This window comes from Hetaerina americana, unplaced genomic scaffold, assembly GCF_022747635.1.
Source record: "Hetaerina americana unplaced genomic scaffold, ioHetAmer1.1.p SCAF_5, whole genome shotgun sequence".
Classification (NCBI taxonomy): domain Eukaryota; kingdom Metazoa; phylum Arthropoda; class Insecta; order Odonata; family Calopterygidae; genus Hetaerina; species Hetaerina americana.
Genome location: NW_027287095.1, coordinates 6,565,014 through 6,586,905, shown reverse-complemented (window position 1 = coordinate 6,586,905; position 21,892 = coordinate 6,565,014). Strand labels below are relative to the sequence as shown.

The following is a 21,892-nucleotide window of genomic DNA, read 5'->3' as shown; positions in this document are numbered from 1 at the left end:
TTTGGACACATGTATTGCACACACGGAGTAATCTTACCCAGGTAAAGGCGGTTGGGGCAAAACAAATCACAAGATAGTAATGAGCGTGTCCGATGCGTGAGATTGTATTTCACCCTCTGCATTTTTAAGCATTCACGAAAACATGCATAAATCTAAATGTGCGCGTACATATACATTAATATAAAATTTACATGATAAGCAATTTCTATCTGTGGTAATTGGTGAGTGAGTTCACGTAAACTTGTGGTATATGGGTTTTGACGAAGACCCTGCCCTTGCGAACTGGAATACTCTGGGAGAAATTTTCTGTAATTCATCCCCATCATATAATCTACTACTGATACGAGGCACATATGCCCCGAAATGACATAAATCCCTCAATTGATCAGTCAATACATCCAATTCTTTCCTACCTTTCTCATTACTCAGCCCAGCTCATGCTCCCTTTCACCCCTCTCTCCTTTCTCCTCCTCCGTCGCATTATTTTATGTCCACTCGGTTTCATTCTTTCTTTCCTTTTGTTATTACACGTTCGTGTTGAATTACGTTGATGTACCTGTCTCACTCATTCTGGACCACATCGCTTCCGATCGAGGGATGTTTTCTTCAAATCCTTGAAACATGAGGGTAGTCACTGAGGAAAGCTACCATTTGATTAGATCTCGTTTGTCTTCGATGATCGGTGGACGGTTACGGACCTCTAAGGATTAGTTGGTGAGGAGTGGTTTTGCATTGATTAGAGCGCTGGGATAATAATCTGGAAGCCCTTGTTCTTTCTCGGTTATGTTTCTCAGCATTCTCATCTTTGCCCAAGATGCGTGATTTTTTGGGCACCGGCACCGTATTTTCCAAGGAAACTAAAAGGGGCCCAACAGCTGGCCATATCTACGCTGGTAAATGGATTTCAATAATCAGAGCAGGAAGCCCTTTCACATCTCTACAGGGTAAGCATAAGAGAAGGGCTTTTTTTCTTGCCAATCAAACTAACTTAAAGGTCAATGTCATTGTGGTGATTTTTAGAAATAGTCAAGGAATAGAATCACTTTATAGTTGAAGCTCTTAAAACGTCGCCTTTTAAAATGAAAACTGTAATAGACCTTCATTCTTGTATGCATTCAAATAATAAATAGTTTAAAATGGGCACTACAGAAAAAAGTAGTCTGATGAGTATTTAATTTCATGATTTTGAGAAACATAGTATGGTTTAATGGTGGACAATTGCCATTAAAATTGATTTCATTTACTTCAAGAGTTTTACATGATATAATTTATAGAATATTTTCATAGAGTTATGATTTATTCAAAATTCAGATGAATTCAATCATCTCTGTTCAATTTTTAGTAATTGTTTATATTATTATAAGGGCAGAAATTGAATGAAACCATTAGATTGTAAAAAAAATTTGATGTATTTATGACGCTGAAAAGGTTTTTTGTATTTAAACTCTTTTTCTCGTTCATTTCAATGACAAACTTTAAGTTTTTATATGATTTTCATGTTTAAGGAGATTTTTAAGCATTGTTGATCTATTCAGTATTATTATATTTTGAAATAATTACTTCTCGGACCAAATGATGAGTACAAATAGCCTAGTCTTTTAGAGAGGGAGAGAAAGACGTATCGTAAAATATAACGTCCCTTTTCAATAACACTTTACCCAGGTTCACCTGGTAGTAGTGCTGCATAGGAAACGTCTTCCTGTCCCCCTTACCCTGGACGTACTTCTCTTTTTGTATGCTCTTGCCATTTTCCTCCCATCCGGAGACTCCTGGACCCCCACCCTTTCCGATCGCCTTCACTGGATCGATCCCCGCCCACTACCAGAGGCAAGGGGGCATGCACCCCTCCCCACGGGGAGGTTGGGCGAAGAAGGGGTGTGGGGGAGAAGGTCTTCGGAGCCCGTCGTCCACCGCCGCTTCGGCCGGTCCTCGACCCTCGCGCGCCCATTCTCCCGAGCGGGCGTCTCTCCGCCGCAGGGCACAACAATACCCAAGTTTGGAACGTAATGAAATCCTCTCCTTTGGCCCCGCCTTTTAAAAAGGAACTCCCACTGCGGGGAGCGCTCAACATCATCCCCCGTCCGTTTTGTTCCCACCAAATGATGGACGCCTGCGCACGTACCACTCTCCCCCCCCTTTGCGTGAATGGCGCGCAAATAATGGTCGGCCCATTTGCGAGACGTGGGGTGCTCGTTCGCCGCTTCTGAGTAAAACCTTCCAAAGGAGGAGGGGGGGAGTTTCGGACCCTTGTTAAAGGTTTAGCTCTTGCGGGCTATCGAGCCAATCAGACAATCGATAGCCTCGGATCGATCGATTCGTTTTGTGTTGCGCTCATTTCTGAGGAAGTCATTTTTCTCCCACCGAAGAATTGAGGAAGGATGGAAACAGTTATCGAAGGGAAACGGGCGGTTCTGGAAATAAAAAAATTATTTCTGTTATTTATTGCGAGGTCTGGAAGCGTCGTCGTACTTGGAAGACTGAATTCGGTAATGTGTGAATCTTTCGATTCATTTTATTGATGACTCAGATTTCGTAACGAGTTAAATTTGGTTGAAATCGCGACTCAAACGACAATCTCTTTGTTAGAGATGACGTTTGAATATTATATTGCGTGTCAATAAATTTGCTATATTTTCCGTGGATGAATAATTGTTAAGGTTAAAAACACTTTAGTAAAATTATTGTTTCAAATATAAGTTTATTTTTCCGGATTTTGGAACATTTAAGCCCGCCAATATTCTCACACTCACGGTAATTAATGTGGTAAATGAAAGCAAATATAAACTTTTGAGGGATATCTATAAACAATGCATGGCGTATGAAAAAAATGGTCTCCTAAATATTTTCCTATTAATATCTGATTAGGAAAAATAATAATACCCATTGGAATGGCAAGTACCGTGTTTTCTGCTTTCATTGGAAAATATTATACTTACATAGCAAGAGAATATTTGTTAAAAGTTAAACTGTTAGTGTAAAACCAAAACTGTTAGTGATTTATTCCTTTATTGAGTCAAAAAGAATTAAGTTTAGGTTTATGCCTATATCGTTTATTAACCCAATTATGAGTAATTTTTAGTATGTTTGTATTCGTATAAATTATAGTCCGGGTTTAATGTGCCTACTGGAGAAAGTTTCAACTTTTAATTTAAACTCCGTGAGGAGGAGATTCTCGAAGGTTCACCCCGAAAGGGATTCATATCCTTTTGGAAACGTGCTATTGTTAGACAGCCAGCTGTAGTAGTGCGTCCATTCACGGGAAGTGGATTTTGATGAAGCTACAATGTGATCCCCGTCGGAAGCGAGGAGAGGCAGGAGTGGCCGACCCCCTGCATTTTCCCCCCACCCTATCGCACCACTCTCACCCTCCCTCCCACACCCACTCTCTCTCCCACACCCACCCTGCCCGCCTCGCCGCTCGGCGACATCTCCATCTGCCCCGACTTGGGAGCGCGTGTGTCGTACTTTCACGCCCTCACGCCCCCCCAAGCGCCCCCCAACCCTCTCCCTCGCAACTCTCCCTCGCTCTCCTAATCTTCCCTCCCCCAGCGCCCTCGTCGTTTTGATTTCCCCCCTTCTCGCTTCTCCTTAATCCTCCCATTCTCACTCCATTCTCTTCCCTCCTCGACTCACTTCACCCTGTGGTCCCACACCCGTTCTGCACGGCTGCATCAGTCGCCCCCGCACTCACACACATAATCTACTCCGCCGCCGCTCCCTGCTGTCGCTTCCGCGTGGCGACGGCGACGGGAGGGAGAGAACGCTGAGTGCACCAAGGCTCGGCACGGGGACCCACTCAATGGTCGCATGATTGATGGACACCAGCAAAGGGTTTGGGCGCCCCGCCCCGACCGACACTCGTCCATCGAGAACGTCCGTTGACCGCTCTGCTCTGAACCAACCTCTGCTCCACACTTCCTCCTCACACTCTCACCTATCCTCCAACCTCTACTGCATGGGACCTATCTCCTTCCCTCAATCAAACTCCAGCCTGCTCGGTGCTTTTCTTTTACCTCTGTCGTATGAAGGCTCGCTTTACAGCTCTTTATCCCCCGAATCTTTGTCTTTTAATTCGGATTAAGAAGGGGTTATTTTCAGTATTTCGTGAAATGACACATGGCGAAAGCTTCCTCACGAAACATTATCACGTAAATTAGATCGCTCTTGTAAGAGATTTTCAAATTAGAGGTTTAGTCGACTCTTCTACGAAGAATATGATTGGTTTTCCAGCTGCGGCACATTTTTAAAGAATATGTTCCTTTGTAATGAAGTTTGAAACCTCATTGGAGCATGGGGCGCGTGAATAACACCACATTTTTACTTTGATAAAATACAGAATAAGCATCATTTGGACATGGGAAAGATATATAACAAGGATATACTCCGCAATGAAGAAATAATTCTTTTTATTCAGTTACCGAACGTCAATTATAGGTCCTTATTTTGGAGACGCCCTGCCCAATTATTCCACTTATTCGTTCCCCATACTACAATTTCATTTCTGATTGATATAAAATTTCCAATTTGGCAGTCGCCATTAAATTATTGCACTGAAGGGTGAAAATGAAATAAATTTGAATTTAACATCTGTCTGAGATTTAGGTGAAGACATTTTTATATTTTTATTATTAAAATAAAATCCTGGACTAAAAGGGATAGGCATACCATTTTGGAAAATTGGATACTGGGGACTGCTGGGGACACGAGGTAGCGGGCCATGTTATTTAGGAGAGTAATGATTCCTTATAAAATCCTAAAGGTCGCAGATTCGTATTTGAAATAGGTCTTGTGTCAACCGTGGCGGTTCGGTCCCCGAGTATCCTGATAATAAGCCGAGAGTGGCATCCCTGATTCCCAAAGGCACAAGGGTCACTACTTATCTTCAGAAAACAAACAAAAAATATTGATGAAATACCTAGGGATTCAGAGGACACTTCATTTATCAATATGAACATGTTTATCACCATTCCCAGCGGAGATTGTTGAAATTATCTGCGTCAAACGATTGAATTCATGATATAAAAAACATCCGAAGAGATCGTAGAATCGATTGAGAGCGTTTCACGTTTTGGAATTGTGTAATTGTAATGTTTATGAGAAAATACTGAAATATCCAATAATAAGCATCCAATATCTGTCGGAGAATGCCTGCTTTTTTCCGATCGAAGCGATGGACACGATGTTGGACGTTGTCGCTGGACTCGGTGTTGTCCCCACCCAACTCCTCTCTCTCTCTGCACCCGTCCAGCCTCCAGCATGGCGGCAGATGTGTCGCCGCCGTCTCTTGAGCTGCGCATCCCGAATAAATTAAAGCAGCAAATGAAAGGGGTCGTCCGCAGAGCAAATGAATGGTTTCCACTCGGATGGGGCGTGTCCCTTCGGTGCAGATGCAAAAGAGGACGCAAGGGGCCCTCCTCCTCCTTCGCTTGTCACGCTCACGCATTCCGCGATCACGATCTATGGACGCACGTCCGCTCTCGGAAGTGGGGCGGGAGCCCGGCACGCGGGGCGGGTGGGGGCGGCGGGGAGCACGTGACCCATTCCACGGTAACATTACTCCCTCCATCGCAGACCCCCATTCAACTCCCCATCTCCCGCCGTCCGAGTGGAGCCGTCCTCCTCGACGTCTAAACGACAATTTCGAATGGTCCCCCGTGAAAAGGCGGGCGGTCGAGGGTGGAATCACAATGTTTTGTCGCCGTTCTAGCATTCTTTCTCTCTCTTGCGTGTCTGTCAAGAAACAAAAAATATGGCAAGCGTGTCTGAGGTTAAAGTACATGCACGAATTATCCTCAATCAGCCCAGGTGGCTGCGAAAATTTCTAACCTTCAAGAAAAATTTTGTATGAGCCTGAATGAAACAATGGGATACGTATTTTGTCATTATTTTACGTATTACCCTGGGAAATCCTCCGGTAAACTGATCACGGCATGTTAATATTGAAAAATAAACATCTATATGGCTGGCCTATTTTGAATTAATTAATTATTGTTCTTTAAATCTTAATTTCTTTACTGGAGGAATGATGTCTCAACTGATAGTTCATAGACCAGTTTCAATCGGGGTGACTTTAAGGAGTGGTTATGTTTGAACATTGTCTATATTATGTTTACACAGGATCGGAAGTTATATTTTAAGATAAGTTCAGGTAGCTCTGGCGGTGTCCACTCTATCATTATTTTACTGTGACAAATGTGTAAATATACCAGAATTTCTGACTAAGGTTATTACCTAATATTTCTGACTAACGTTACTTTATGGTTATTGAAATGTGTAATTCATTCTCTGCGCTAAAAAAATACAATTGTTATGAAACTAAGTTTCAGAATTACCGGTTACTAACAGTCAATGATCACACACTAATTATTTCATGTGTGGAAACCGATTTTAGAAACCGTCAAATTTCTAGTCTTATTTAATTTTTGTTTATCTCTCATGATAATTGTTTATCTAGTCTTTCATTTTTTTGTTGAACATGATAATATTGAGAAAATATCAGTTAAAATTTTTCAAAATGGAATGGAATGTTCCTATAGTCCTCGCGAATCAATAATGAAATAAAGTAATCTCACACCTCTATCAGCATCTCAGAGCAAAGATTGGGTGACCTCCTTCGGGCTCCTTTCTGATGCTCTCGTGAATGCCCTGGCAGGTCTTTTATCGAACAACCCTCATTATTTGGCCTGGATCTAAATTTACCACATTTCGTAGTTCCCTTTGGTGTTCCCCGCAGCCCCTTTCCTCCAATTCTCCCTCCTGTTCATTTCCTTGCAAAACCCTCTGTGACCCCAAGTTGTGCCCAATCCATACCGTAATTGTGCCCTGAATTTCCTCTCCTTTTTAAGCGAATCTCCTGTATATTCCATTCCTCTCTCTCACTTGCTGCCCAGACATCGTGAGCATCTGCCTCCTGTACGAAGTTTCTTAGTTTCCTCTCTGGCGTGCTTTACTGTTCCATATCTCTGATCCACATGAACGATCACAGGGTAGCCACGTCTTATAACGTGAGATGAGGAGTTATCATCGTCAAAATGCACACATTACAGATTGGCAGCCCTGGTCTCGTATCCTTGGGTGGCTGTGCGCGTGGCGGAGGGGTGGTGGGTGGGCTAGAGCACACCACGTGGGGTTCCCGTGGGCACCAGGGGGAGGGTGGGGGGGGTGAAGGGGGAGGATGAGACACGAGACTGCCGGGCCCTGCGGCGACCGAACCGTGGGACGTGATGCGAAAGCAAGAGGAGGGGAATGGCGGGGAAGGGGACGGAGGCACTCGCTCTGCACGCGTCACAGATGCACGGATTCGTGGCGTGGGGTGAGGGAGGATTGGCGGACGGGGTACCGACAAGGGTGGGGGTAGGGTTGCCGCGTGCGGGCCATTGTGATGACGGCTGCGAACTGTTGCCTCTTCTTCTCTCCAACCGCCTCCCCTCAACTGCCGTCAACCACTCACTCTCTGCCTTCGGCCACGTCGAAGCCATATCGACGTCCTCCCCTCGCTCTCGTCCTTACGCCCTTTTTACCTCTTGGTGCTTCAACCCTTCCGCTCCCCCCTTCCACGCCACAGGCTCTCCTTCCGGACTCTATCTCTCCTATCCCAACCTATTGCTGCTTCCTCTCCCCGCAGTCTCCCTCTATGATTCAAATCCCTCCCCGCCCCGACATCCTCCTTCCCCTCGAACTTTCATCCCTCGCCATTTTTGTGCATATCTCGCCCCCTCCATCTACACATTTTTCTTGCCCAAACCCTTCCCACGTTTTCACCCCCCGTCCCCCCATCATCCTCTCTATCTAGAAGTGGAGGCTAATTGGGTGATTCACGGCACCTCCCGCCCACTACCTCCGCTCCCACCCCACCCGCCCATCCCCCCTCCGCACACCCACATGTCCCGTCACTCCCCTCCCTCCCCCCCACGCCACATCCCACCCCCTTCTCCTTGCACCGCTGTGGTTGTCACTCAACCCTTCGTTGCCACTTGAGCTCTCTCTCCCCTTCGTAGTCGGGTGGGAGGAACGTGGAAGTCGGGGTGGGGTTCCTCTGGGGATGGACGTTTTTCCCCCGGAAGGAGGGTTGAATAGAGGGATGGTGTTTGTGTGTGTGTGTGAGGGGTGAGAGATGGGAAGGGTCGGAGGGTGAAGGGGGTGGTTGGCTTAACTGCGGGGGTGGGAGGCATTAGGAAGTGGAAGGGGTGAGGTGGATGGGACAGCCTCGATAGCCGCCCATTTTTGGTCCGCTTCCAAAGCCATCGTTAAAATAAATAGGATGCAGTAATCGGCGTCGCGAGCCTCTCAATCTGTTGCCTCTCTTCGTGACAGGCGAGAAAAATATCTTGATTTCACATTTAAGTGAGCTTCAGAGTGTAGTGCCTTTAATTTTAATCATAATCATCTCACTGGTACTCAGCGCCCTATGCTTCGTGATAAAGTGTTTATTTTTCGTAGTTCCCCTCGATAGAAACTGAACAAGTGGGAGGGGTTCTCAATTAATCACCTTTCCAAAATATCGTTAATGGTTGAGGGTCGTAGTTCTTGGGTGATGAATGTATTTCCGAGCTTTTTGAAGGGTACTCCAGTGTTCAAATGGCTTCATGAAAATATTGCGTAAAAGATGTGGTTATACTATACAGTGACGATCTATTCTACAGCATTAACACTGTCTATTGCTAGTATTTTTTTGAAAAAACGAGTCATTTCTTATTTTTATAAATATCGCAGTTTGTATTGGGTTGAATGATATAGTAGAAGGAATTCATATTTAAAGAAGAAGTTATCACTTTTCCTCAAATTATGAATCTGTGGAAAGTGTTAAATTTTTTACCTAATTTTTTATATGAAATATTTTTGCCACAGAAAATTTGTCTTTGAGTAATCTACCTTCATGTGTCATGAAAATAAAGAAAATCATTGATTGTTTTTCTAATTTCATGGTAATGTGAATAGATTTAAATGATACAGTTTTGAGTAATGTATTATGCAAAAGAGTAATCACAGTTATTTTTATTTATTTCAGAAAGCAATTGATATTTTGGATCACAATTTCGCTGGACCTTTCCGCAAGGGTAAGTACTCAGCTCTAAATTATTTTTTTAATTTGCAACCCTTGAGAATAAGTTAAAACAGAAGAAAACTGTAGTATGCACTTCCGAAAACTACGTTAATTTCTTTTTTCACACCGCATCAGAGTTGCTTCTGGCGCGAATATTCCCAGCCAATCCCCTCAACCACCCAAAAGCACGCTAGGCGATATCGCGTGGGACGGAATGGGGTTTGAGGTTAAGGGGAACATTATCGGATCGGCGAGTCGAATACTTACTCTAAAAGTTTCTATCCGTTTTTGCACTCTCGCGGTATCTGTTCTCCGCGTGAAGGCTTGCACCTGCCTAATAATACGGTGGAGGCATGTTGTGAAAATAAAACGGAAGCCTCAGACGACGACGACGAAGACGGAAATGTCTAGTGACAAGGAGCCCGATGGATAAAAAAAATGGGAGAACTGCACCTTATCCGGGTTAAAGAAGTTGAATAGGAAGTAAAAATCGATACGGGAGTCTATCATGGCGTCTGAGCTGCACTGCCAGTTTGATTTCCAGAACTGTAATATCCGATCGCGAAAATCATACAAGCAGGTACCTTGGAATGCCGCAGGAGCTAAGGGTTTAATTCAAATAATACGTACCATGTCACCCTTTTGTGCGCTCGGTGTGAATTTCAGAAAAGGGTCTCTTGAAGAGTCTAAAAATATAACAATGGTGAAGAGCCAATCTCACGAACTTCTTCACGACGAAATACTTTTTTAAGTCTCATTAATTCAACAGTCTCGACTTTAATTAAGTTTAACAATTTATTCCCGAACTCTTTAAGCCATGAAAAGAAGTTTATAATCGCTAAGAATTCATAATTTGTTTCCGTGATACAATTAGTTAGTGAAACTTTTTGAAATGCCCAATTATGATAAACATACTACATCAAGCTGAGGATTGCTCTTATGATGGTTTTCATTTTACTGAAATTTCCGAAATTTTATCTTCATTATTTTGAAACTAATTTATTTTCATAGAGATTTCTCTGTTTACGACGATTAGTTCTGAATGTGCGATTTTACGGTGAACCGCTGCAATAGCGTAGATTGCCAATTTGTTCCCCTTCGATTCCATTTGAGGGCGTGGACATTGCCGTCTATTTATATATATATATATATATATATATATATATATATATATATATATATATATATATATATATGTATATATGTATATATGTATATATATATAGAAATATATATATATGTGTATATATATATATATATGTATATGTATATATATATATATGTGTGTATATATATATGTATATGTATATATATATATATATATATATATATATATATATATATATATATATATATATATATATATATATATATATATATATATATATATATATATATAGAGTGTAGCGAATGTTTTAAAACTGCATCATCATGTTTTAAAAAGAATCATGCTTGCAAAGATGATTTACAGATATTCCGTGAACTCTAGGAGGTATATTTTCCGGGTTGAAATGCGCTTATCATAAAATATGAAAGTGGTAGCGGTTGTTCTTTATACGATAGAAGGAAAATATTTCCTATTTTCTCTCGAATATTCTTGAGGAGGATGCAGTTTACGTTTCTTTTTACGTCTTAGTTCGGCGGACACTTCGGACGGTTCTCAGGGTGATTCGCCTACCCCACTCCCTTCGGACCGTGCCATTTTGAACATTCCTGGTAATGACATTTACCCTTCTTCATCTCCGCGGGGACTGTCTCCGTGGGAGACCTCTAGGCCAAGACGTCGCCTTGTCGTCTGCTCCTTTCTTCGTGTCCGCATTGTCTCTTCGGGAAGTGACACCTCGCCCGTCCCAAACCATTCAATCCCACCGCTCCTTGCCCTCCGTCGCGTCGCTCATCCCGTCTCCCCCGCGGAGGCAGGCAGCGTCGGTCGCCGTTCCATTGCGCCCCGACTCGGGGCCGGGCGACTCCATCTGGGATTGAGAATGTGGGCGGGGAGGTGGGGTTGTCATGGAGCCGTCTGCTGAGCGCGGCCTCTTTGTAAGTCGAGCCGACCTAGGATTCATCTCCTTCCCGGGAACCTGACTCAAGTGATACCTAAAAGGGGAAAAAAGCGCGCACCCTCCAGTCAACCGCGATGGGTTGCTGTCGCATAGGGTACGAAGTGGTCGTGCAAGGACAGGCGTCCCGGGAAAATAAATAGCTCCTTTGCAGATTTTTCCTCTTTCCTGCTCTGCAGTTGAACATTTATTTGGTTGTACCACGGAACAGAAAGCCAATTCCATTCTCTCTCTGTCTTCTTTTCACCGGATTAATTTCTCTTCATCAACAGATTCCTTGATTAATTTACTTTGGCTTTCATTCGTTGAAGAAAAATGATTTATACTATCATATATGTATATTCATTATAAACGTTTTTCATCATGGAAAGCATCAAACCAAGGGAATTATTTATCAAATTTTTATGAATTTAGATTAATATGTGCATTTATTAATGATTTTAAATTATTTTACTACCGGGTTGCATTCATTAGCATATTTAATTACTAGGGATGTTCAGTAAAGAGTTCGCCCATTTTTTATTCGCATAATTTATTATTAAAACAAAAAAATTGTTGCCATATTGTTGGAATAATTTATTATTTATACATATATAAACATATACATTAATATAATATATACATATATACAATATATATGTTTGTATATATAAATATATATATGTTTTTGTATATATATATATATATATATATATATATATATATATATATATATATATATATACAAATACAAGTATTTTTGATTTGACTGCATTATTACGTCAGCGGAAGCCGTTGCAAGGTGATGCATATTCAGTTCGCCTATGGCTACTCTGGAGACGACGTGCGACGCTATATTGAAATTTTTCTTTCGCTCGAGCATATCTAGAACCGAGGTCTATGTTTGCTTCAATTTTGGAAAGTCTTTCATCATCTATAGCGCGGCTAGAAGTTGGTTTTAAATACTTAAAGAGGAGAGAAGATCGAACAGCATTCAAAGGTGGTCATCAGCTCCAGCCACTGCTTCTTATGCAAGTATACATGTATGACGCTGCTGTCACCGTGAGAGGAAATCGTCGAATATCGTACGGAGATGAACGAGTTTTCTAAAATGAGAATGATTAAACTTGAATGCCAGACCAGGTAACTAAACGAAAATACTCGAATGCTTCATGCGCTTAGTAAAGTTTAATGAGCTGAACAAATTTGCGTTACGATTCAAAACTTGAACATTTTGTCTCTTCCTTGCTTATTAATTATTTCAAATTTGCATTAATTAGAGTCGTGTTCCAATTTTTGCTAAATAACAATGAAAAATTTTTCTCCTTGATTTATAATTTTGGCAACGTGGAATAATTGAAATCTGGTGTTAAATTTTACCCCGGCATCATGAATTAATCGTGATGATTTTATAAATAAGTAATTAAATTTTTAACTAAAAAATCATTTTCCGGTTAAATATTCCACCTCTGTCTCATCATTTTATATTGACAGCGTTACGTAAATGTACTGTATCTTTAAGCTTTTGGAAAAAATGTGTCGAAGCCAGATGTTCTTCAGTCATACACTGAAACACGTTGGTAAAGTGTACTTGACATCTCCATTTGAGAAGGGAGTACGAATGAGAGAATAGTAAGGCTGAAAACAATGTGAGCAAAGTATATTCTCTTGGAATGAAATTAAATCCCATTTGTTGTCTGCTTAAGGTTTAATATGAATTGTTTAATGAGTAATTAGAGAATAAGGAACGTCGATTACTTTACAGAGATGTAAACTTTTTCATGCATCATTAAATACGTAATTAAGACATATTTAGGTAGTTTTCTCATGCTCCTCACAAGGAGCTATAAAATACTCTTTCTACGTTTATCAAGACATTTCTCTCCAACAAAGCAGTATTCGAAAGTCAAAGAATGTTACTTTTCCAAATAGAAAGATGGCTATGGAATAACCTCGGGTTTCGTTTCCTTATTTGAAAGATACGTAGTTGGACGACCAACTTCTTAGAAATTTGAGAATTTCTCATCACTTTATCTCGGTGGTAAACTGTTAATCTCAAGATCACATGGTCATCCGCCTATTCTCAACTACACCTGAAATGGAATGGTGTCGTTTATGATTTATATTTGCTGTCGCTTAACAACGTGCTTCTTTCTTTGGATTATATTCATGGACTCCTTAAATCACAGAGCTATTTGGAGAAGATATATTTTGTAGAGGAAATGTTTTTAATAGCAGGATCGATGGGGCGATGTCTGCAATGGGAGCGCTGGAAAAAAATGATGTGGCGGCTTTGCGAAGGAAACGACGATTTGCCGAAGATTATTGTCCACATTTCTTGGCCCAGCAGAGTCCATTTATTAGGATGATCGAACAAGAAACACGTTTTTACGTTTCATTCTCTCTTTGGATTTCCCTGCATGGCATCCAAATCGATCCATTTTTATTGTTAAGGGTGCTGCGTAAAATGAAGCGTTATTTAATGACCTGGATGCACCTTCGACTTTGATGTAAAAGTAAGTGATTAGACTTTTGGGATACGTTACTGCTTTCCATTATTTCTAAAAGTCGATTCAGCCCGATGATCTACGAAAAGATAGGGCTGGTGATTATTTGGTAATGATTTTCCTGAAATTGTGTCATTCGGCATCGCCAATCTGATCTGGCTGGTCCAGTTTGTAGGTATAATTTTCTATCATAAAAATAATGCACTCATTTTGATTCCGATGAAGGAACAGTGTTAAAAGGGCTATTAATAATGTTCTCATGTTGTTAGTGTCCGGTGTAAATTAGAAAAACTTGCAATCATAAAATCTTTTAGCAAAGAGTTGATTTAAGAAATTTTACGATCTTGAAAACCCTATCCCTTCTCCAATGATTTGGCTAATATTATGTGAAATTGAAATAGATCAAATATAAGGGAAAGATAAACAGTTTTCACGAATACATTACTGGGTAAATTTGATTTGTGAATTATTTCATCTTTCATATCAATTAATACTTAGTACATTTATTATCACTATTTTCACGTACATATATTTTCGGAGAAAGCTTTCATTTGCAACATATTAACACAAATTTTAAAGATCCATCCACGTAACATTTAGACATCTACATACATATATACCTGCAAAACATATCAGTTACTCATTATCACTGACATGCGCGAAGAGAGAATTTTAGGGTTCAGAAGTAGGTGGCACTTATCACTTAAGCACTTCAGAATTCCTCCGACTGAGGTCATACCAAGGTCGCGCCAGTGAACCGCCCGTGAAGAAATGCAAATTTGCCGAATTCAGTCCGATGGAACTTTTGTCGTCGTCGTGGGCGTGTCAGATTAATATCCCCTTTCTTGCGTTCGGCGAGCCGTCATCTCTCTCTTTTTCACTCCCCACTCGCCATTCGCCCTCCCCCACCTGACCTCTGCCCTCACACCGCCCCCCATCCCCCACGACGTCACCGCCTCCGCCCCCCCCGGACCCCGCTCCGCCTCCGCCTTCCATTCCATTCCTCGAGACCACCACTCTGGCGATGCATTTCGTAGTTCCCGTCTCCGTCTTCGCACCACTCCCATTCCTCAGTGAAATGGGGCGTCCTTTCATTCCTTGCGTTTTAATTACACCATGGTGATACACCAGTTTCTTTTTTCTATTTTATCTTCTATTATTTTGTGGGATCCTCGGGGATCAGAGAATTTTGGCGTCATTAATATCGTCACTCCCCTTTGGGGGTCGGGCGCACTTGTTACACGCGGACGCTCGGAGTCATCGACCTTTCCACCCTTCTTCTCCTTCCCTACCGCCAACCAGTTTTACACCCTGCCAACTCCCCTCACCCCACGAAAAACAGTGAATGACGTCATCATTTTATGAGGTCGTACATCGTTGGCATTTTATCCAGTGCAGCCCGCCGTAATCCATTCATTTATCACAAGTGCCCTTCTGCCAATGTCAATGTCAGGCTTTGTTTTCCAGTTGGAAATCAAATACTTTTATCGTTTTTCTTCACCATACGTTCTAATTTAGTTTGCGTAGTCTTATGTCCCTGTATTCGTTTCAGGTTGCTTTTTGACCACCGTCATCGTCATCATGACCAATTATTAAACATAGACGAGTGACCATTTAGTTCTTTAAAAAATAGTTTTTATCTCCCGATTGTGTGAATGAGATGAATTATATTAATTTGTCGAGTGCGGTTTTATTTAAGTGGTAAAACTTCAATAAGCAGATAAATGCTATTTAAGCTGTCAAGAAAATTGATTGTTCATGCTGCTCTTATTTGTTTTGTCTTTAGTGGTCACATTTCCATGGTTTTTTTTACTTACAAGTTCCCCATTTGAAATTGACACAAAGTAGATCCCAATGCGTGAAAACCTCTAATATTTTGATATATCTCCGATGTTTTGGGCATATAGTTTGTATTATAACGAATTATTTTATACTGAGAAGTGTATTTTATATTCCAAGCCCAAATCCCTATGCCCGAGATGATTAGTTTTTTTAACGCATCGTTCACATGTTGCAGAATGTGAACAACGTACGTAGAAATAATGCAGAGATTGGGAAGCGGTCCTAGAAAGATTAAAGATGGTCGCGTGAAAGGAACAATTGTTCATAGACACAACCCTTTCTGAATGTGCGTGCAAATAAATGCCGAATACGCGTACCTTGAAAGCTGCCATCGTCTGGGACACACTTCGAGTTTCTTCGTCTGCCAAAAGAGTCACCATCTCGGTAGTCCACATCGTAAAGACTAACTGTTTAGACTTTACCCTCTCCGGAAATATTTTCCCTTGAGAATGAAGGAAAGTTGGCCAAATACGCCTTATATTTGGTTGCTTTTAAGAATACAAATAACAAGCTTAAACGAAATGTACCTTCGAATGCCGGCCGTCTTTTCAGGGCGACGATTGGAGGCCCAATTGAGGCCCTCGGAGACCCAAGGCGAGACTTCGCGCGCGAGACTTTGGATTTGTAAGAGCCGAGGAAGGACGGTCAAATAGGTATTGTAAGGGGTGCATGGAGTCCTTGGGTATTTTGCACTGCGGTGTGCTTTTGTATCCAGGGACCAAAATATTTCTAGCGGCCGAAGGGTGGAGGAGGAGGCGGGCGAGCGATGGATCGACGTCGGCGGCCCCTTCCCCATCGCCGCCCCTTTCCCGGAAAGGGTTAATGGATAGAGCAAGGCCTTTCACTCGCGCCTCTTAGGCGAGGGCGGATGGGGTGAAGGACCTTTCCAATGGAATGGCGGGAGCCGTAGGGGATCGGAGAAAGTCGTGTTGATGCCGTGTGTACGTTATGGGTGACCGTGGAGGGGTCGATGGCTAATGGTTTCACTCTCTCCCACCCATTTTTTTTTCACGGCCACGGCCCGCTAACGACTGAAGGGCGCCGCGGTGGATGAAGTGTGTGCGGATATCCCAAAACCCTTTTTGTTTGCTCTTCCATTGATAAATGCACATACATTTTTAAATTAAGAGCTCCATTTCTCTCTCTCTCTCACCCATCATTTATGAGTTTGATATTTGCTGGGAACAGTCAATCATTTCGCAAGCCACTTTAAAGTGTGGTTGAAGAGGTGATGATGCAGTTTCCTGCCCGGGGAAACATTACCGTTCATTTTGTTGAAAATACACTAGTACATTTTCATTACAATTTCGTGAAAATACGTAAGCCTCTGGTCATTTTAGAGCTGGTCTGGAAAGGTAGTGAAACTACAGGAAATTTAAGGACTGGGTGGAAAATATTTGTAAATTATTATTTTTTAAATTCCTTGCGAGGAAGTGGCATTTTTATTTATGAGCAAATTGTCTTTTAAAATAATTGGTGCCAGTTAGTTACATTTTTTCGAGTCATTGTAGTAGAAAATGAAACAATATTCGGTGTTGGCTTGAATGTCACGTCTGTTTTAAACGCCTCTGATAAGAAATAAACGCACTTGTGCTTTTGATTGGATAATTGCTTCATTAGTTGGTCTGCCCCCAACAGTCTCTCTTTCACTCCCCCAAATGATCCCTTTTTCATTGTGTGACCTTTACTGGTAATACGCAAAGTATAAATAAGATTAGTGGTTGCCTTGAAGAGAATTTCAATGAAAAAACATAGAATATGTGCGGGTGACTCAAGTAGTCAATAATTTCGATTTCGCGAGCAAACTCTTCAGCAAAGGCAAAGTGTGTAATGAGAAATAGTTTCTATAATTTTAATTGTAATTTTTGTGGCCATGCATTTGATGAAAGGACTTTTCAATACTAAAACCCTGGCATGTCGCTGGTTTTCGCAGTCAAGGTAGTACTCCTGGAATTTATTCTGGAATTTTCTGTTCAGTTTGAAATCTATGAAAGAGACACACTCGGTGTGAGTGTGAGCGTGGTCGTTTTCGTTAAATCAATTTTATTTTCAAGCACATTAATCAATAATTGAACTGTCAGCATCCATTGCCATTTCCATCTCTTTTGATTTATAAATGTGTCTCTGGGGGCGTCAAATTGCTATATTCTTACGATAATGGAGATTTAAATAGGGAACAAAATAATCAGAGGAAAGGAGAATTGTATATAATATCAAATGTGAGGAGATTTGAGAGGGTGATCAGCATGGATGAAGGATTGAAAGAAGAGCACCATTGATTGGAGTGTTTCGTTGATGAAGAATTACCCCAGGAGAATGTGGAAAAGAGAAATCAAACTGAGAATTATTAAATCCTGCCTGTGCTATTCAAGTTGGAACCTTAATAGACTCCGGTGTTTACACACATAAGTTGTGCCTTTTTTCCACTCACGTGATTGGTAGACGACGGCCAAAGAGGTGATCACTTATCATAATTAAAGATTGACCTCAGGACAAATAATCCATTACTTATATTTAAGCCGTATAAAAACACCTTTCTTTTTTATGCTAGCAACTTTCGAAACAAGAGTATCTCAGATAATCTCATTTGTAAGGTAATTTAAGCATCTGAATATTAAAGAATACTCGAATAAATATCTGTAAAATAGATAAAAATATTTTTTTTCAAAGCCGCAGGTGCATTTACGGTTAGACAGGTTTTTTTGAATTTATTTAAAACAAAAAATCGAGTCCATTGTCCAGCATTAGTAATCATTGCAATCATAAAAAAATGGTTTATTTCACCTAAATTGGCGGAAAGAAGTTCCTGGGATAATAATTTCATTTAGATCTAAAGAATCTGTACGTGTTTTCATGTAATTCTTTTCAGAGCGCCTGGCTTCACCAGTGGGGGGTGGATGCCTGACAGGAAATACGGCTTAGCGCCTAGTTGAGGCAATTAATCATCCTTCATGAAGTCACCTTTCTTAAATAGAGTCGCATCTGGAGGTGAGGGATTTCTGATGACAATTTTTAAAATAATAAATTAAATTAAAATAATATGTAATGCCAAACCTAATCTAAGTATACGTGTACACCATTATTTTACCCACATTTTTGTCCATCAAAACTAAAAGATTTCTAAATTTGATCCCAATATACCCCTCGTATTATCTAAGGGTTCAACTTAACTTGTCCTCTCCAACCATTGCGTGGGATAAGAGAATTCGGATTCCTCCTATCTTTTCGCTTGGCTTGATAAAAGGAATTCAAAAAGTTGGAAGTTCTTTTTCTCGTCCGGGGATACATCAATACGGGAGGTATTCACGGCCAAAATCTGGAGCAACTTTTAACTGACTGAGAAAGATAGAGAGGGAAAAAGTTGTTCCGAAAGTTTTGGCTGGCTCGGTTTAGGATTGAGGGCTTTATCTTCGCGAAAGGAAGGATTCATGGCATCGTATTTCGGAAACGAGAAAGCAAGGAGGGGATTTTCCCAACCGGAAAAGTTCCATTTTGAAATCAACATTTGTCCGCGGGAGGGCGATGGGGTGTGCCACGGTGATGTCATGTCTCACAGATTCGAGATTCTTCGCTAGTATGTTCCAAATTGACTTCCAAAACTTGTTGCTTAAGTTATCTTTTCCATGAAAACTTTCAACTATTTGAGCTTTTCCAATCTGTATAATTTCAAATGTGACATGACTATTAATCAGCAGAACCAATCTTTAAAGCCATTCCTCTGCCTTATTTCCTCATATCTCACTCCCTCCGCATGCATGACTGAGTTAGGATACTTTCTCTGGCTCAAATATGTGGAATTCCTCCATAAGTATTTCAAGGAATGGCGAAAAGAAACCCTGCAATTCTTCACTTTACAATTGATTATTACACCCGACCATTTTTTCGCCTCTCTGAAGCCTCGCGATGACATGATGATTCTGCACAGCATGAAAAACCATGCTCGTGAGTCATGAGAGTTAGTGAAGTATGGAGTTCCAGTTTCCTTTTAACATTCCTTGCATAACGGAGTACATTCTTCCGTAAATGCACTCCGTTCACTCCGAAAATGAGTATGAGACATAAAAAATAACTAGGATTGTTAGTAAAATAAGATGATTGGTTGATTAGGTCACACGAAAACAATTTCTTAAATTTTTTAATCAACTATGTTCCCAAAAAATAATTGGCAACATTTATGTCTCTAAATTGACAATAAAAAATAGTTGTCGTCGAAATGGTTTAACGAATTAGCCTTTTGATAAGTTTCTAGACAATAATCCTTATCAAATCCTTATCAAATAATATTTTGAACACAATTAGATACCAAATCCTGGGTTTCTTTCATCTCTGTTTTCCCTTTGTATAAAAATTGACTTAGTACGCAGTTACACATTCAGAGTCCGCTGTAAAACAAGAGAAAAATACGAATTCTATGAAACGAAGGAATATGCCACGAAGAATTTTAAGACTGGTTTACAAATAACTTTAGTCACAGAGATTCTTCCTCGTGGGTTCTTTTATATACTACCTTGATCAAAAAGTTCCCGGAATAACCACCGTGTGGCGCTCCCATCGTTCCGATTTGAGTTCTGTTTTTTTTGTTAAATTGGTACATCTGTTGTTGATATTCCCTTTAAATCTTATTGTCATAACTTGACATTTGCAAAAGTTACGGTCGGTTTTCGGTATGTCCATGAGTGCTTCCTGCGATTTTTCCATTACTTCCTCTCGGCTGCTAAAACGCGTTCCCCGTAATGGTTTTTTAACTCGATTGAACAGAAAGAAGTCACAGGGAGCCAAATCAGGTGAATTCGGTGGCTGTTGGATGGTATTTGTTGCATTTTTCGTCAAAAAATTACGAATAATGATAGCACTGTGCGACGGTGCGTTATCATGGTGCAAAATCCACGAGTTTTCTGCCCACATTTCTGGTCTCTTTCGGCGAATTGCTTCACGCAAACGTCTCATAACGCCCAAATAATACTCTTTGTTTACTGTCTGGCCTTCTGGCAAAAATTCATGATGCACTACACCGTTGTAATCCATGAAAACCGTCAGCATTGCCTTCTTTTTTGACTGAAAACGACGTGGTTTTTTTGGTCTCGGCTCATTTGGTGAACGCCATTCACTTGCCTGATGTCTGGATTGCGTGTCGTACTCATAAACCCACGTCTCGTCTCCAGTAATGATCCTTTTGGTGAATGTGGGATCGGATTCAGCCTCGCAAATCATGTCTTTTGCGACGTCAACACGGTCTCTTTTTTGCATGAAATTGAGGTCTTTTGGCACCAACTTTGCTGCTACACGACGGAAACCCAAATCATTAACCACAATGTCTTGGGCGGATCCATAGGCAATGTTCAAGTCCTCCGCTATTTCTCTGATGGTTAATTTGCGGTTATTGACCAACATTTCTTTTACTTTATCAATTTTTTCACCGACTTTCGATGTCGATGGTCTGCCACTGCGTTCATCATCTTCGATTGACTCACGACCACTTCTGAACCGCTCGTGCCACTGGTAAACGACCGTTTTTTTTAGAGAATCGTTGCCGAAACACTTTTCCAACATTTCCAACGTCCGTGCGCCACTAAATCCGTTTTTTACGCAAAATTTAATACAAGTTCGTTGTTGCAAATTTAAATCCATTTCTGAAATTGTAAAAAATCGCCAACACACACAGAGATAGATGTACTCTTGGCTACGTAACTTTTGCAAATGTCAAGTTATGACACTAAGATTTAAAGGGAATATCAACAACAGATGTACCAATTTAACAAAAAAACAGAACTCAAATCGGAACGATGGGAGCGCCACACGGTGGTTATTCCGGGAACCTTTTGATCAAGGTAGTATACAAAACTTGTGTAGCTCAATACTAGTTAGCAATACCTCTAATGGCCTTTTGCCTATTTCCCGAATCGTTGCAAATTTAAGCATTGCAAATAATAGTTCATATGTGTGTGATTGTACATACATGTATCTATCGCAATGCATCGCATACATTATATATCTAGTCGCAAGGGAGCAAGGTTCGTATCGCAAAATCGGGTACTTCACCATCATAAATTATATATGTATTGACTCATTACATATTCTGTGTTTCCCCCCTTCATTACAATCCTTAATTTGTGTTACACAATTATTTAGGAATTTTACTCACGTTTGTGCAAAATGTTGACAAACATTTTAGTCCTAATCCTAACGAAACCATTATGAAAAATTTATCATCTAAAAGATCTTGGCCCAGAAATTTCTATTCGGAAGAGTTTTTAAGTTTGAGGTTCAGTTGATAGAACAGATGTTTAAAATTTTTCTGTCGTTCTTATAACGCCCTTAAATTTCTCCTCGTCTCTTTTTACTTCAACGAATATTTTCATCCCCTTCAGACGCTCTCAACTCCCGCAAAAACCTCTCTCCCTTCCGCAAACTAGCTCGCTCCCTCCCCGCACGCGCTATCCATTCATCCCTCCGCAATCCCT

At 40.9% G+C, this 21,892-nt stretch overlaps 1 long non-coding RNA gene across 1 annotated transcript in view; it reads left to right on the top strand.

The window, feature by feature from the left end:
* Positions 1-21,892, top strand: part of LOC139694352 (uncharacterized) — a 532,868-nt gene that overhangs the window by 421,680 nt on the left and 89,296 nt on the right. The window contains exon 5 of the long non-coding RNA XR_011702121.1: positions 9,008-9,056. This is a non-coding gene — a long non-coding RNA (uncharacterized lncRNA). The remainder of the gene's footprint in view (positions 1-9,007; positions 9,057-21,892) is intronic.